Source organism: Anser cygnoides, chromosome 8, assembly GCF_040182565.1.
Source record: "Anser cygnoides isolate HZ-2024a breed goose chromosome 8, Taihu_goose_T2T_genome, whole genome shotgun sequence".
Lineage (NCBI taxonomy): Eukaryota > Metazoa > Chordata > Aves > Anseriformes > Anatidae > Anser > Anser cygnoides.
The window spans coordinates 8,494,455-8,507,685 of NC_089880.1; the positions used below are offsets into that span (position 1 = coordinate 8,494,455).

The window sequence follows — 13,231 nt, forward strand, 5'->3', positions numbered from 1 at the left end:
GGCAAGTGAAATAAGTTTACAGAACCAATTATACAAAGTCCCAGATGTCTAAAGAAGTAGTGAAGTGTAAAGAATACTAATATGTAACCTCAATAAACAATATCATCACACACTGCAATGAAATCCACAGGTACCTGAGGGGATATCTGTCTAAAAGCTTCATGAACAATTACAAAAAGCTATTTGCATACACATTTCCCCCAAAATACTGGGTTATACTACAGTGAATTTTTATTTTAAATTCCAAAGACTGTTGTACTGAGATACAATACTGAGTACATTTCAAATGCATTTCCTTGGAGGGTAGATGTTTAAGTATCTAGGATTACCGAAAGTGGAATACAGAGATTTAAAGCCAGAAATCTCATGTATACCAGAAATACTTTAGAACTCTTAAAAATAATAAAAAAAAACATAAAAAATCCTCAGTCTACAGGAAATGATGCTATTCCATTTAGCCACAGAAATCACGTATCTTTTTTTCTTTAGAAGTTAATGAATTTTATATACCTTGATATTTAGTATGATATCATGCTTTGAAAATTTCAGATATTCTAGCACTCAGTCATACTGTAGCAGGTCTGTTGATTAGTACAGACTGAAATCTAAAGGAGGAGATCCAGTGCCTGCAAGTGAATGTCAAGGATACCCCAAAACATACAGATTTAAAATAATCAAATCATCATTGCATATAGCATTTATCTCGCATAATGGCTACATATGGTAAATACTCATCACTTCATAAACATCACGACTAACATAAAAGCTGAGTACTTAGATGCATTGTAATAAATTTGGCAACTGAGCTGAAACTGGAAAAGAGCTCGGTTCACTATATTCTTACAAGTAAGAAGAGGTAAGTTAAAAGCAGAAACTATATTTCACAGATAAAAGCTGACACAACTCTGAATTAGAAACAGCAGCTATGTGATTTTTGACATTTTTTTCATGGGAAAAAGAACAGTATATAAAGCTAGCCAGATGCTACCTAAATAATTCTGTAAAACAAATTGATTTAAAAAAATAATTCTTATTTTACCTGGATTTATAGAACTTGTACTTCAACTAAATAAAACACATGCCCAACTGAGGCCCTTGAAGAATATAGTAGAATAATAAAGAGTAGTCTGATTGAATGGGAGGATATGAAAACCAGTGATAGGGTCTTAAGTGGGCTTTATGAAGTATCCCATCTTACCATTATGCTTTTTCAACTAGTGTAAAGCTTAAAAGAGTCTGTAATAGAAGCAGTCAGTGTCTGATAAACACAAGAGGAGCTGTCTGATTTGTGAGCTAAAGGAAAGAGTACTTTCCTCCTTTCCTCTGGAGTAAAAGCCAAAGCTACTCTTATTTCCCCTCCTCAAGCTCACTCAGGCACTGAGGTTCAGGAGGCAACTATTTCCTTAACCAGACACAGCGGGTTCAGCTAATAACAGAGGTCCTTAGTGGAAGGCTAAGTAATAATGGGGAAGAATTACCTTTTGCATTGAAATAATTACGCTTTTGCAATGTTAACCAAATACTAATACCATCTCTTCATTTTCTGGTACCCTAAAGACTTGGATTTTTTTTAATTATTATTTTTTATTTTTAATGATAAGCAGGGAAATATCATTTTTTTCATATCATTACTTCATAACAACAAAAAATTCAGAAACTCTTCTCAGCTTCTATCCATTCACAAAGATGTGTCACAAGGATGTGTAAAGAAAGCCTATTCTTTTTTTTTTTTTTTTCTTCCTGTAGAGGCCTTGTGTCTGCTTTCAGTTGTTAAATAAAAGAACATCTGCTGTAAATATTGTGAAGCATTATAATATACTGTAAATATTGCTAGAAGTAAGGCTGTGCAATGAAGTGAAAAGGTTTGTAATTCATTGAGGTATAAAGAAAAACCAAGTAAATAGATCATGATATGATCCTCCTCTGGTGCATCAAGTACAATTCGTGATGCAGCATCCTGCTACACAGGAAGAGTACATGCTACTTGAGGAAATGAAAAATAATTACTGTAGCTGCAGTAAGATTTCACAACACTTTTTGGTTTTATGTGCTTCACAATAATCATCAAATCTTTGAATTCCAGGCACAGGAAATAGAATATACTTATTCAAGCCAAGATTTGCTAGAAGGCTGACATCCTTTGAAGATCTCCAAATGCAAATAAGTGTGGGAGGAAAAAAAATTAGCTCTTTATAGTATAGTATATTATACTATATTATAATTGTAGCATGTTATACTATAGAAATGGTGAGGAAATCCTTGTTCCTTTTCTCTTGAAAAAAACTACAGGAGTTTATATTTTCACGGCTGAAAAAGAAATGTAAAGAGGAGGAGGAAGGGAGTTTCCTCTTTTGGGATGGTCACTGATTTCTCCTATCAAGAGTTCTGGCATCATCTCATTTACCAAGGAAATCTAATTTACATTGAAAACCGTCAACATTTCATTCTTCCATTTTTGAAAGAGTATAAATATTCTAATGTTGCTATTAGAAACAGTTTCAAAAGGCTGGAAGCAATTGCTGTGAGCTTTCATGGCAATGGGTATGAAATTAATCATTACCTGAAAACAAATGTTTCCCCTCATATTAGAAAAAAGTGCTGATTAATACATTCTGTCTCTCTCCCTCCCTCCCCACCTCTCTCTCCCATCTCAACAATGAGAAGCTACACATTATCTTTCAGCCAACTTTGGATTAAACAGAGAATCTTCCTTGCCAAAGACTTCAGATCTTTTGAAAAATAGGAAATGTTTTGAAATCTATTTAGATCTGAATGACGTGATTATATCTCTTCCTTGTATCTAAAGCGTTGAGAGCTAAAGTAATATAGAATATATGACAATTTTTTAATATTTTGGAGTTCAGAAAAACAGACCTGAGCTGCACTCAAAATTATTTTTTTATTGTAAAATTGAATCTAGATCACAACACTGTAAAGGTAATAAAGTAAAATTTTTTTTTTTGGTAGGAAACAACTATATTTTGGCTCACCTGATGAAAAATAATCATGGTTACTCTTGGGATAAGAGGTAGAAACACTAACAGCCATTTGCCCATCTTCTCTGATATGATCTGAATAGTTTCAACCTCTTTTGAAGTCTTTCTCCATGGCTACCTTGAAAAGTTTCCCTGAATTAAGTTAATAATTTTTAAGAAATATTGAATCTTGTTAAAAATAAAAAATATAATAATAAAAAAGCCAAACAAATAGCTTTTCCCTGCATAAAATATTTAATTTTTGCTTTGAACACTTTGGGGAAAATATAGAACTATTGGATAAGAGAGACTGTAATGGAAGGGGAAGCAGCAAAGTGAAAGTGCTATTGCTACTTTTTTATCCTTTTCCAGAATTCATCAGAAGCAATTTTCAACAGTTCAGTCACCTGCTGTTCTGGCTTCCTATAAGTAAAGTAATAAGGAAGATGTTCTTTTATGTATTCCAAAATTAAAACAATCCTTTTTATTAGGGTTTCCCCATGTCCATTTCTTCCCATAGACACTGGGTTCTACTAATAAAGAAACTGGAGATTCTGTAGTGCAAGACAGCAAGGACTGGAGGCATACTGGGGATTTTGAACTTTGCACTTCAGACTGGATCATCTGATCCACCTGCAAATGTCAAAGCAGAACACCGTGTTCAGCCCACAGGCTTTCTGAGCTATGGAGAACTGCAAAAGATATCACTTTTTGAACCTCCTGTATTTGAAATTTGAAAAGCATGTCAGAGTCAAGAAGTTGGACTATGGAATCTACTCATATCAGCCTTCTACACAGATCTTTCAAGAGTTCAAGGATAAAGTTTTCCTTCCAGAAGCTGTCCCTCTTCATCCCACCTACCAGAATAGGCTACTCTATGTAACACTTTTTCCAAGCAGCAAAGTTCCAATGGACTTCAGAAATATAAAAGGAAACTTAGAGCTTCAGCGGAACAATTCCTTATGACAGCATTGTTACATGATTGTTTAGGACAGGAAGAAAGGAACACCTTACATAACTTTGAAGAAACTACCAGTCAAATACCAAAGACATGCTGGATAAGTAGAAAGCTACTAAGATAAAATTTCACTTTGTTGAGGTAGTTTCAGTGACAGGTATCCTATATTTGGACAAATGAAAATAAAAGTAATGGAATATAAAATCAGGAGTCTTCCCTTCACAACTGAAGATTAAAAATACCGGCATGCTAGGTATTAACACATTAAACAAACAGAGAAATTGTATATGTTGTAGTGCATGGCAGAAGAGCAACGTCTGAGCTGTTGTAAATTTATTTAGTTCTACTGACAAGATTTTGATTTACATCAACTGTATCTGTAATCCAAACACTTGGCTCAGACAAGCCAAAAGCCCAGACAAGATATCTACTATTTAGTTTGAGAATACAGCTCTCCATTAACGTTAGTGTTCTATCCTTCAGATTACCCAGCATTGTTTAGAATATATTAGTAAGAGATAAAACAAAGTATATGACTGTAATATAAGGTGTATTGTATTACATAATGGCATATACTTCTTTTGCAAGTAAGTACATTTGAATACTATGTAAGATAAAAGAAAATAAAAAGACAGACATATTTAATTCTCAAAAGGAAAACAAAAGATCTGAATAGAAAATAAGAAGCACCTTTCTTTTAAGACTTGGTTCCTTTCAAGCCTTTAATCAAAGAAGAATATGTTAGGGATTTTCTGGTTTTGGAAGAAGAATTTTGTTCCCATAGTTAAACTGTTTGACAATTTTTTGTCATTCACCATAAGGTGAAAGTCCACCATTTGCAATACTGTGAATATTTTCATTACATGTCATTAACAATAAGACTAACCTTCATAATTTTGAAAGAAATCTTAGATAGCACAAACATCTGCATAAAGAGCGTAATGACTTTCTTTTCACAGAAGTCAAACAAATAAAGAAGATTGTGTAGGACAGAATAGAATTTGTCCTTCAAACTCTTAATGCTAGTTTCCACATACTATGACAATAGAGAAAGAGGAAAATCAGTTAAGAAACAATTTTCATTACAAAATGTTGGACAGTTGCTTAACTCCAGAGGGTTGTTTTCTGAGGAAAAAAATAGTTAAAAATTAAAATATTGCTCACAATTACTATAGCATCTTTTAAAATTTAACATGATTTGTACAAATTGAGATTGGGTAAAGGTAAAGGTTTTGAGAACGAGCATATAATTTTGTTTTCAAAGCAATTAATTTGCTGTAGTTCTACCAATCTGGTCTGCAGCTTGCACTGAACTACAAAGTGAATTTCTCTAAACGTGATCTTCTAAATGCATTTTGCATATTTACTACTCTGAAATTTAAAGGAGGAAGGTGGATTTGTTGTTGTTGTTGTTGTTGTTGTTTCCTTACACTAGTACATAATTTCAAAGTGGAGCACAAAAATCTTTTTGTAGGCAATATGTTTTTTTAACCTTCAAGTCTTCTCTACAGGTTATTTTAATTATCAATTATCACATATAATTTTAATGTGGAAGAAATTAAATATGGCACCTGAATACATTCAAATCAGTGCCATATAATCGGTTTCAAAGAATATTTCAAAGAATATTTTACTCCAAACAGAAAGTTAGTCAATGCAATACAAAATATATATGTATATAAAAGCAAAGTGGAAAATGAATAAAATACCTAAATATTAATCCCACTGTTTCCACGTACAGGACAAGATCTATATCCCTCCAACCCAAGTTCAGATTAGGAAAGGTGTGGAAAAAAAACTGTGCTTTGGTAACAATAAAAAATATCAAATCTGTGCACAACAATCTGGGGTAAATAAGAAAAAGACTGAAGTGTGACTGCAATACTACTATGACTAAAGAAAACATTACACGAATATAAAGCTACTGCTCCTGAACTACATAGATCTTATTACATAACAAAGTATATCACGCTTTCAGATTCTTTTCAGCCTAGTATTTCTGCACAGATTTGATCCCTTTTATCTAATGTTCCTACTCTTACCGTACTAGTGATTAAGGCACCAAAAGACGCTCTTTACTTTACTTGTGCCAACTGATCAAATATACCAAGAAAACATTTCCGTTTCTGTCAAAGTCAAAAATGGCTTCTGACTAGCCAGGCAGCTTGTGATTTTATTGTACTAATTCCTAATGTCATGGTCTATAACCATTCTTTCTCAAACTCTCTTAAACTTGCAAATATTTTTTCTTATAAATTACTCAAATCTGAACAGTTTGTATAGCTACAGGTATGCAGGTACAGATCAGTCTGCATTGGGAATGATTACTGTTATGCAGGAGTGACCCTCCCTAGCCAAAAGTTGTCATCCCTATTCTAGACTAAAGCAAAGGGACTCAAGACCTTTTCTTTACACTTTTTCCTAATCCAAAATCTTACTCAGCAACCTTGCTCCCATATGCTACCATCATTTATTACATTATCTTTCCCTTTGTCCTATGAACTTTGCTTAAAAAGCTGGGAGCTTTAAAGCAGTATGACACTGAACACCCAAAGCTACAGTGGAAATACCAACAGTGGCAACAATTCAGTTTCCTTTGCAGTAAATGAAACAAACCATGGCATAGGTGACAGAAGTCACTTGTGCATTTGTGTCAGAAGTCTCCTAGCAGAATCAAGCCCCATTTTACACACAAAATATCTACCTTAGAGTTCTAGCACCAATCTGAAAATAAAGTTACCTTAATCAGAATCTACAAACATATGCAGAAGCAGCTGGGCAGTTATTTTTCAATACCTCTTTTTGACATATCAAATGTGATTTAACACTTGGTGAACACAGAGGAACATCATTTTTAAAATTTAAGTTGTTCTGCAGCCCCATCACCAAAAGCTGAGTTTCTGGTACTCATGCTTTAACAGTTGGCTATCCATCTTTTGGAGCAAGATAGCAAAGAAACTATGAATGTGCTTCAGCACAGCACTGTATTTCTCTTATAGGATATCAATTCAGGTGCTAATTAAAATAAGATAAGACATTCAGAGGAGAAAAGATCAGTCTGCACACAAGTCCCTGGGGACGAAAAAAGATTAATTTGTACAGGAAAAACAAAGCCACCTGTCATTCCTATAAGTAGCTCATGTGTATGTGAATCCAGGTGCATACCATTAAAGACTAATGTATACTGCACCCTTCTTCTGCTTCTATACTTCTCTTTTTTTTGTTTTTGTTTTTGTTTTCCTTCTTTTTCTTTTCTCCCCAGCTTCCTAGATTATATAAAGCTTCTCTTCCCCCTCATGTGTATGAACTCTTGATTTATTAATTCCAGTGGTCTGGAGAGACATATCAAGAGAGCTATCTGTGTTTTAACGATGACCACTTTGACAAGTACAATATGAAACTATCATCCTCATTCCGGGCACAGAGAGATAGGCATGTTACCGATGCTGTACTTTAAGTAAAGAAAAATAGCCATTAAAAATGCAAGCAGCTGCATTTTAAGTGAGATTTGTGCATTACTAAGCAACATATAGTAATAAAGGAAAATATATTGTGTTACACCAAGGATTACGAAATGCCTAAGAGTCACATAAAGCAAATTAACAGCATATTGTGTATTTATAAAACCATAATGACAAAAACTTGCTCTTCATAAATTAAATTGAACATTGTAAGTTTCCAAAATTCTCCTTCAAAATTGCAGTAGTGATAGCTGAATTAGTGAAACTGGAACTTTTTCTGAATACAGTTTTGGGTTTCAGTTAACATGAGGGTGACTCAGAAAAGATCCTTTGAGTTTGTGTTTTAAGCAATATAACTGTACATAGACAAGCAACAAATATTAACAAATCAGGTTAGTAAGGAATACTGCTTATTGCAAATGGCTTGCAGTGAAGTTCAGCAGTTTGACTTCTCTTCATAAACCCCATAAACTGAAGAGAGTAAAAAAAAAAAAGGTCAGGACTTGTCCATAGCAAGATCGCATACAAGCCAGGCTATGAATTAACAGTGCACTGACCAGTTTCACTCAGGTACACAGCTGCAGCACAGAAATGGACTACTGATAAAGAAAAAATATTTGCTAGGGAGTAGAGGGGGGCATCCAATGAATACTAAATACACAGTTGATTCTGTAGTTTCTGCATAGATGAGCCTTCACTTCAGATGAAGTTCCAAATTTACTCTAATTACTCAAAATGTCTCTCTCTGTGCAACAAGATAGACACCTTACAAGGAAGTTATCACACAATCTGCAGCATATTTTAGCAAGAATATATTATTCTTTGAAAAAACATAAGCAAAAGTAGATTCAAATTAAGATGCTTTCTTCATTACAACTGTGCATCTCCATCCATCAGAGACGGGTATTTTCTTGCAAATATCACCATATCACTATGGTTCAAATTCATGTCTTTCCACAAGCTTAGATAATAAGACCTACAATCAAACCTTACTAACTTTAAATGGACTTGTGCCAATTTATACAGGGAGAGAATCTACCTTGTCACTTCTTTATTCTTGTGTGTCATCTCCCAGCTATGTTAATCCTTTCACTACTTTTGGTTTAGTAAATACTTCGTGTTTTGAGATGGGTTTTGCACATGCTAAACACGTTTAAGGTGAACTATTCAACTGGAACTATCCCACTGATTAGATGCACTGTGAAAGGTTTTTAATTAAAATATATGTTTTGTCAGGATGTGAGAAGAACAGATTGTGCTAACCAAGAGAGCTTTCCATGCCTCTTAATTTACAGATCATTTAATTTATAGATGACGTAAAGGAAAAGAACCTAACTTTGATCTTCCTTGCATGGTACAAAAATTACTGAGAGATGATAGGTCATTAATAAGTTGTGCTATTCAAAAGTTTTAAGTTTCTTTGTTTTTTCAAAAAGTTACCAAAGAGCTGAGCTACTCCTAAAAGTACTCAAGTACTGTGCTGTTATATACATCTCCCTGCATTTCTCTAGCCATTAGGTTTTCAGATCTGAATTGGTATAAACCATAAGTATCGACGCTGCAACATCTGAGATTCTCTTTCAGATTTCAGAAATCTTGAAACCATCCTAATTCATTTTTGTGCTAGGATTCAAGTATTGCACATTTGTTGTGGTGGCAATACAGGAAGACTGGAATCTGGACTGTGTTTCTCCAGTCAAACAATAGACTTTAACCTTGTTTTCCCTATTCCTCTGTCTTTCTGAATATAGACTTTTTTTTTTTTTCTCCCAGTTGTTGCAGTCTGTCCTCTCTTTCATTAAAGACATCCAAACACTGCAATATAAGAAGATACTAATATTATGTTTGGCTATTTATTTTATCCATCTTAGACTGATTCTCTGGTCCTTTCTATTTTATAGAGGCAACTTTCTAGGTCTAGATAATCAAAGGTCTTTGGTCTTCTCTTTGGCAGTTTCCTTCAGACAGTGATAACTGAAAATTGAAATATTGAAATAAAAAATGATTTTCTTTTTTAACACCTTTGCTCAAAGTACAGCTGAAAGCACTACAAAAAGGTCCTTATTAGGGTTATTCAATATTTAAGCAGCAGTGTTTCACATAAGGAATTTGTATTGTACTGTATTCGTACTGTCTTCAGCAACAAAGATTGAGAAGCAAAAAAGTGTAAATTGGAAATAATATGGTAAAATATATCAATTTTTGCACAATTTCTGCAAAAGGTACTAATCATTTGTCTGGATTTGTTTGACTATCCCCTTTCTAAGGAAAGTTAGTAAGAGCTGGAATTCATATCGAAGCTCAAGTGATCAAGAAGTGAACTCAGACTATGAATGTACTCAGTCATGTTCCCAAATTCATTTTATAATGCAAATGTACACTCAAAGACTCACCACTTCACTGTGAGAAATGCATTTACAGTGTATTTAGAAAGAGTTTAAATTACATGTATGGCTTAGCTATTAGCCTAAAGATCAGGGGACAAAAATTCATTTAATACAGTAAATTGGGAAATACTTTGACTTTAATGATACCTGTGCTCTATTCCTCGATTCTATTCCAGAATCAATGAAACTATTTCAAAGAGGAGCTATTGATCTAACGTGTAGTAAAGAGGGTGGTTTAGGAATCAGCTGCAAAATGAGAATGTTTTGTGTAGATGCACTGCAAGGCATGCATATGATGAAAACCAAACAACAGAAACAGTATGATCACGAAAGGCACTTTTCCACATAAGTGGAAGTGTCATCTGGCCTCTCCGTACCAGAATTTCCTACCTGCTGTAGCTGAACAAATGGGGACAAATATCAGGAAAGAGGTCCAGGAGTTTTATAGAAGTATGAAACAACATCTGCATGTATAATTAAAGCAAAGAGTGTACAGTGTTACAATCTAAACTCTCTAAAAAGCGCTGAAAATCCAACAACTGTGAAACAGAATGCAATGTATACACAATCAGGTTGCGAAGTAGTTTAGAAACTCAACTAGTGATGTAATTCTCATTATCATTCATGTAACACAGGCAAGTAATAATGGTACCATGAGGCATGGCATTTTTTATTAGCATAATTTTCTTTCTGATGCTACCATTACGGTTTTCTTATACTGACAAATGACTGCTCCCGATTCCTACACCTGCTACTATTTCCTTTAGACTATTCTATGTTTCTGCTCTCTTTGTTTCTGCTCTACTAAAATAAAATCAACACCCTTTTTTATTGTGTTTTTAATTCCTTCCTGTTTTCTCTATTCACTTATGCCATGGTTACGTGTGGTTAAAATCGCATTCCAGATACAATGTATTCTGGATTATAATTTTTCATACAGGGAACATGACCTGGAACTAATTTTCAGATCAAGCAATTAACAACTCAATATTGCCTACCTCAAAAATTTGTGTAGTTTTTCAATTAATGCAATTTATCTACTCTATAACAATTTCCAGAGACTGTGAAAATTGTATTTAAATCGTAGGACTATCATCAGAGATCTACAAAGATATTTCTAAGAGCTTAGATTCTACAAATCTAGAGTATAATGAGTATATCACACCCTGTAGCAATCTGAACCCAGATTTTGAAATAAGAATTTCCTACAATTTTTGAAGTACTTGCTCAGATAACTTCAGGGAAATCAACGGAGGCATGAAGATAGAGAGCTTTAAGGGGACTGTGATGTCTGCTTTACTTCTTCAGCAGATTCAAGGATCTTTAGGGAGACTTCAGCTAAACACCAGCATCCAAATGAAAAGTCATTTTCACTGTAGTTACCTTCTACTTGGTTGCCCATGAACAAACATACTATGACTTCACCTATTTCTGTGGACAAGCTTATATTATACTTAAATAAAGCTCCTGTATTGACATGCCAGTCTATACCTCCTTGCTTCTAAACCTATGACCTCCTTTACTAGTCCCCTCCTAGTCAACATAGCCCTACAGTAAATCCAGATGACTATCATCATATTTACCTGCACATGATTCTTTCAATAAAGGAATGTAGGAGCTTCTTTACTTTACAAGTAACAAACTACCTTACTTCCTGTTTATAAACAAACAGCATGACCTAGAAGTAATGGCAGTAATGCAGATGCTAACAACAGCTAGCAAACTTTTTTTTTTTTTGGACATAGGGTAACTCCACTTACGGATAATTGCAGACCAGCTAAATCCATGTCTTGCACAGTTGCAGGATATGACTCATCACAGTATATTTTTCGCATACATTTTCAGAGAAAGAAATCTGCCAAAGTGCTGACCAGAATATTTTGTATGAAAATACTCCTGATGAAAAATACATTTTTCAATGAGAGCATTACACAGATAATGGACTAGAGGGTAGAGATTTTAAATTAAAGAATGAAAATATTTGAGAAAGCATTTTAAAATTTTGATTATGAAAAATGAACATTATATTTGTAGTAAATGAACAGTGCTGACATTTCTATTTTGGGTACTGAAATAGTGTAACGACAGTTTCAGTTGGTAAAAGCTACAAAAAATCTTTGAATAAAAATAAGGTAATGTTTCCTTCCATCAGAGGTTTTCCATTAACATGTTAAAAGCATCCTAATCATTTAACACTTTATTCTTTCTGAGAAAGGAAAGCTCAAAAAAAAAATCTATTTTTTGGGGCAACTGATCATTTAATATAGCAAAATATATATATATATATATATATATTTTTTTTTTTCCCCGAGTGACTCAGTATTTATGGAAAACACTTCTAATGAATTAATTAGCTGTCTATTGAAGGATTTACTAATTCATTTTTACCTAAAGATTTTTTTTTCCTGAATGTACTACTGTTGCTGAAAAAAAAAAAAAAAAAGTTAGTTACTGAAAAAATTACACTGGAAACTTTATTTCTTTTTCTACTAGTGAAGAGAAAGCAAGCTCATGGAAAAAGACCATAAAAAAAAAGTTTATCCTTTATCCTCACAAATCAATAGATTAATCCAAAGAATCTTAAATTACATGACATTGGAATACCCTACAAAAACGGACCACTGTAAGATCTATACTATCTTTACCAAGGACAAGATAACCTTAGATTGGGCATTAGATGTAGTGTACAAAATTGATTGTTTTTGTTAAAAGAAAATGTATTTAGGCTTAAACAAATGGAAACCTATCACAAAAGGGACAGTAAAATATGACTTTGCTCTACCCCCAAAAAATCTCTTAAACATTAAAATTAATAAACACACAAGCTTGATATAACTTTGCTAAAATATTTCAAAAAAGAATGCCTTCACACTAATTCCAAAAAGGAAAAAAAAAAAAAAAAGCAACTGAATTAAAATGCTAGCAAGGAATTTAATCTTAAAAAGAAACTTCTGTTGTTAATGTTTGGTTTGTTTTGATTTGGTTTCAGAAAAACGGTAATAGAAAACCAACAGATTTTCTCTTATCTTTCAGAAACCAAGGCATTAATAATTCCTTGAAAATTCCTCTTTAGTTGACAATGTATGCACCTAGTTTCATCAGAGCAAGGCATTGAGATTTCAAGACTCTGTAATACAAACTTAGTTCAAGATATGATATTTTGAAATATTGGTGGGGTGTAGGGCCCAAAGTCACTCTGTCTTAAAGCAGCACCATAGCCAATTCTGTTAATTTGTGCATCAGTTCTGGAAGAATAAAAGAGTTAGCCAAATAAATGAAAACATATTTCATGGGTGAGTCACTTGTTATTAATTTGGATACAGTATGTTGTATATAGTATATGTACATAGTGCTTTCGTGCCCAAGCTGGTGTCATCCCAATGGATTCTGCTATGTCATGTTGTTTTCTTGCTACTAACATAGTCAAACTGACAGTACACGCATCTTCTA

The 13,231-nt window shown here is 33.6% G+C and overlaps 1 long non-coding RNA gene across 4 annotated transcripts in view; it reads right to left on the minus strand.

Annotated features, from left to right (window-relative positions):
- LOC106041592 (uncharacterized) overlaps positions 1-13,231 on the minus strand; it is a 259,478-nt gene that overhangs the window by 148,971 nt on the left and 97,276 nt on the right. The window lies entirely within an intron of this gene.